This window comes from Macrobrachium nipponense, chromosome 1 (genome assembly GCF_015104395.2).
Source record: "Macrobrachium nipponense isolate FS-2020 chromosome 1, ASM1510439v2, whole genome shotgun sequence".
NCBI lineage: Eukaryota > Metazoa > Arthropoda > Malacostraca > Decapoda > Palaemonidae > Macrobrachium > Macrobrachium nipponense.
Window position 1 is genome coordinate 16,998,897 of NC_087200.1, and position 5,543 is coordinate 17,004,439.

Below are 5,543 nucleotides of genomic sequence, written 5' to 3' on the forward strand. Positions count from 1 at the left end.
CAGCAAACGCAGAAAACGAATCGTAGTTTAATATTCTGATAAGTAAAAAAATAAAAAAAAAGTAGTAACTTTGAGCGTGCATATTTAACTCGCTTTCCTCCCACTAATGACTAATAATTCCGCGGGAGATTTTCAATGGATGAAAAAGGCCTCGATTTCAGTAAATAGCCTGAAAGAGTTGGGGAACAATATACGAAAGGCTGTTGTCTTGTATTTTTTTATTTCTTCTTGTTGTTTCTCGAGATTGCATTGCATCAGTCAACTTTAACAGAATTGGGCGAGAAAAGATTTGTGTCGGAGTTGCATTGCTGTAAAAGCTTTTGTGCGGAAGGCTTTGGCTTTTTTTATCTGACATTGAGGAAATACACATGAAATTAATATTATATTTATATATATATATAGTATATATATATAATATATATATATATATATATATATATATATATATATATATATATATATATATATTATATATCTATATATATATATATATATATATATTATATATAGATATATATATATACTATATATATATATATTAATATATTATATATATATACGTATATATTATATATATATATATATATATATATATATATATATATATATATATATATATATATATATATATACAGTACATACATATACAAAGTATACATATACATATTTCAGTATGAACGCAGCCCCCCAGAACTCGCAGGAACACAAAAAAGCAAAATGGTGCAACGAATTAATAAAGCAAAAAGTTTATATCTACAAAGCTTCAGGGAGCAGGCATTACTCAGCAGAACGGATAAAACAGTTCAAGTAATCTACCGACGATTAATAAAACTGTTAACAAAGTGGGCGGAATAATCCTCCATCATATATTTACATACATGAATAAGAGTTTTATTTTATAATTTATTTTCCACTCAATAAATTCTTCCAGAAGTCTTGAGTGACGAGTTTATGGGGGGGGGGGGCCATTGCGAGCAATAATTTTTGGGTTCAAGAAAAGTTCAATATCTCTGTGATAAGAAGGATGCTGGGGAATGCTTGCACCTTCTAAGTAAACACCTTTTAAAAGTTGATAATCTTCGCCGTTGTATTTTAATATTAAGGTATGAGAAATATGAGGCGGATTTTTTGTGAGTTTCCATTTACAGTCTTTCTTTTAAGAAAAAGTGATTATAATTTCATAATTACTCTATTAATTCGAAAGAGATTTACTTCTGTGGCTTCTATGAACACTTATATAAGATTGCAGGATAAAAACTTGAGCCTACACGAACATTATATATATATATTATATATATATATAGTATATATATATATATATATATATATATGGTGTGTGTGTGTGTGTGTGTGTGTGTGTATATATATATATTGTATGAGTTAAACTCTCTCAAAGGCAATTCGCCTTTCAAGAATAACATGAAATTTCATAATGCACATATTTAATAACCTTCTGTTAATTAAATTCATATGCTGGCAGTGGTGGAAATTTGCCCCCTCAAAATCTCCCTTTCCTTTCCTGGCTGTACTTAATCCTTTCCTCTATCTCTATGACTGCGAGAAGCTTCTTATTCCAAATTACTGCCCGAGTTCGGAGAAGGCGCTGGACAGCTAAATGACTTAGGCGCCTCAGTGGCCGCGGGGTTGGTAGGTGTTGGGCGTCCCACTTCGGTGGTCGCGGGTTCGACTCTTGGCCATTCCATTGCGATTGAGAGATGTGTATTTTTTCCATTGGAGATAGAAGTTCACGCTTGACGTGGTTCGGAAGCCACGTAAAGCCGTTGGTCCCGTTGCTGAATAACCACTGGTTCCCCCCCCCCCAATAGTAATGTAAAAACACCATACAAACAAAAACAGCTAAATGACTTTGGTGCACTGATTAAAGGGGACCACACCCTTCGGTCATGCCCTCGCCAATACGAGGAAGTCAGCTGCAGCTAACTAATTCTAACTGGACAGCGGCCACTTCTAACGATTTTCACCCAGCATCCTTGCCCAGAGAGAAAGCTGAAGTAAAAGCTAGTAATCCTCGATGTTTATTAGATAGGCGGGCTTGCCGAATTTGGCCAGACACCCAAGAACAATGAATGACAACTGAGTCCATCTCCTGACCACCCAACTCCTTGAGAACACTATCTTTCGTGTTGGCTGAATACTCATTCCTATACACAGTGCATTCGCCCCTCCCCCTCCCCACCCCAGCTCTCCCCATTGGTATAAACTACAAGGAACCATCTCTTCAGAATTAAGATAAAGAAAAGGAAAACACAAGTTGTCCAGTCACAAGCTTTTTCTTCTCCTAAACGTTTCTGTTTCACAGTGCAATTCTTCCATAGACCTGACCTGTCATATTAAAAATTGTGTCGTAAGTTATTGAGTAATGCTTTATGGGAAAGAGGATTTCTGTTGCCCTTAGCACCTAGTCTCATATTCTTGTTATTAATGCTAATTCATCAAGAGATTACATGCCTTTTCTCCAACAGCAGAAAGAAGTGTTTGTTGCTGTTGGACCCCCTCTGCCACGACCTTATGCTTGTTAGTTGCCCTGAGAAAATCCGCGTGCAACCTTTTGAAATCTAAAACTGGAAATTCATTAAAATGAATTTCCCGGCACCCAGTTAATGTCTGTATTCATTTTATATGCCGCAGCAGGGACCCCCAGTGGCCTGCCTTATTTCTCTTTATCTTTTGATTATTTTGTTGTAAATACATGTAATTTAGTTATCCCAAGAACTTACCTCTCCAAAATTCTTCCAAAGTAAGGCATTCAACCTTATTCCTTCTCTTTTGTTTCATAATTGTAGGCGAATAGTCAGATCAGTAAATATCCTTGTGGGGCAAGATCATCAATATAGTAAAATATGAAAATGGCGACCTGGTCATGATCTCACAGCTTGCATTGCTTTGCAATGCAACATCTCCCCCCCCCCCCCCAGCAACTAGCTCAGTAAACCAGTGGCGAGACAAGAAGCGAACCCTTTTTTGGCATTAACTCCCTTACCTGTGCATGCACAGTTGGACAGAGGTTACACAGGTGAGAGAGAGTGAGTTGCCATTCGAAACAAGGATTTACCTCTACTGCATGTTAGCAAGTTGTGTGTCTTTTCATATGTTAGGAATTGGCTAAGAAGTGAAATATTAGAAGTGTAACCAATCAGGAAAACTGTGAGTCTTTCCGATACGTGGTTTTGGACAATTTGCAGTTCAGTTAGACAACGTCTGGCAACACCCCATTCAAAAGTATGTGGCCATCAGCAATGCCACCACTTTAAATTTCCTGCACTCTGTAAACTCATCCTTTCATTTCCTGTACACTCACTTTGTCCGAAATTCCTAGTATCAAACATCCATTTGAGTGTTTGCACTTACGATTTCAACTCCACTTTTGTATGCATTTAGTCATTACATGTAAAGGGATTCATGTTTCCTTCAGTCTTTATGCGGGCTCTACCATGCGGTAGGCAGAGAGAGAGAGAGAGAGAGAGAGAGGCTGTTAGAGGAAACATTTCTTTCCCACACCTAGCTAGTAACAAAACAAATTCCTTTGGATACGGAATTTTAGCACTTGATGCACATCACAGGAAGTATGGCACTCACTTCCTTGGGTTAATTACTGCCTATCTAGTTGATACTAACATGTGGTGCAAAAAAAAAAGAAACTAAGCTAAAGTTTTGGCATCCACACAATCCTAGCTTTTTCTATCTCAAATCTGAAAAGGTGGCTGTCATAAATTTGGTTTTATCCCTAACAATAAATGCCTAGGAACTTGAGTGATTAATTGTGGTGAGGCCGCATACCCTTCCGATTTGCAATATATGTGAACTTTTTATCATTCCAGATTCTCAAAACAGAGGACATGGACAACTCATATGACATAGAGATGGAACACAGGAAAAAAGGGAATAAGACTGACTGCTACACTGCTCTTGTATTTTACTTACCCTGGAAACTAGTCTCCACTTCTTCTAGGGTGCCACTGGTACTGGTCAAGGCACTATGGAGGATGTTGGATTCAAGTAATACTTCAGCAGCATGGCTTTGAGAAGCGAGGGGCCAAGGGGAGGGGGGCCGGCTGGAGCGGTTCAGGAACCGTTTGCTAAGTGTTTCTACTCGGCATCTGGTCGGGGTATGTCTGAGGCTGCACCTCTGTTTGCGACCCCTTTTATGACCTTCGTTGTGCCCTCCAGCAGCCACTTGATTGATCAGGAGTTTTTGGCATGCTCCATCGGCTGCTTGAATAATTTGCGGTGATTGGCTTCCTGGAACCAAGAGAGCATGCAGCAGCAGAGGTACAAGGCAGAGGTATGAAGCAGATTCACGGAGAACAGAGAAAGAGTTTATAGTGTGTCCCTATGATACAACCGCCTTGGTTGACAAAATGGGGAAAATATATAATCATAAATATATATTACCCTTTGTCACTTACACAATTGTTGTGTGCATTAATACAATCACTAACAGGTCTCACTGAAAGTGTACTGTGTCTAGTGAAGATATTTATTAAAAAATAGTTACAAGCATTCCAGGACTAACAGTCCTCATTGTCAAGTATACATTGAATGACTGGACGCATTGTAGTCCAGCTGTATTTATGTGTGTGGGGGAAATTCTGTACGCTGGCTTCCTTAATCCTTTAATTACGTTTATTCTCATCCATCGACTCACCCTCGTGACCTTGGCCAATTCTCATCCGTAGCCTCACCCTCGTGACCTTGGCCATTTTCTCCCTGCCGTTTCCTCCAGATGTGTAATGTCTCTTTGGTCTCGTGTTCTTGCGTTCATTTTCTATTGTAAAGTATGCAGTTTTTCTTGATCGGCTCTCTTCAAATTAATTTCTCATGTTGACTGTCATTACATTGTTTGCACATGTTATGAAGGCATTCTCTCAGTCAGTCTGGCTATTTTGTTTGTGTGTCTGTACAAACAATTCATATTATCCCAATCTAATTTGGGGGTTTTTCCCAACAGTACTTGGCGACTGCTGACGTCTGATTATAGAGCCTTATATTTTGGGATGTGTTGTGTGCTTCATTTTTTGCAAGATTTGCCGCTTTTGCCAAAGTAACGCTCTTATCAGTCTAGACACGCTGCCACATAGAACGCGGCCCCCCCCCCCCCCACCCCCTTACTGCTTCCTCCTCTACCAAGTTTTTATTTCTAACTTGTTTATTCCTAATGGTGTTTTTGTAGTTATTAATTTGAAATTAACTAACTTCCTGTTGACTGGTGTAATAGTGTTGTTATCTGGGACTATAATTATTTTCTTCCCCTTGAATTGCTCTTTTTCTATCCCTTGCCTCTCCCCGAAATAGTTTTTTCTTGCCTTCATGTGTGCTGCTTGTTCCCACCATACGTTAGTTTCTGAAGGGCATCTAAAACATAACATGAACCTCATAGAGGAATTATTTTAAGTTAGTGTAAAAGCTAAGTAGATTTGCAAGTTTGCTGTAACTTCACTGTTTACCACGTCGTACCAGTCATAGACAATGAAAGTAGGTAATGAAAAGGAATATGGAGGAGGGGCCAACTCATGTGACTTAGA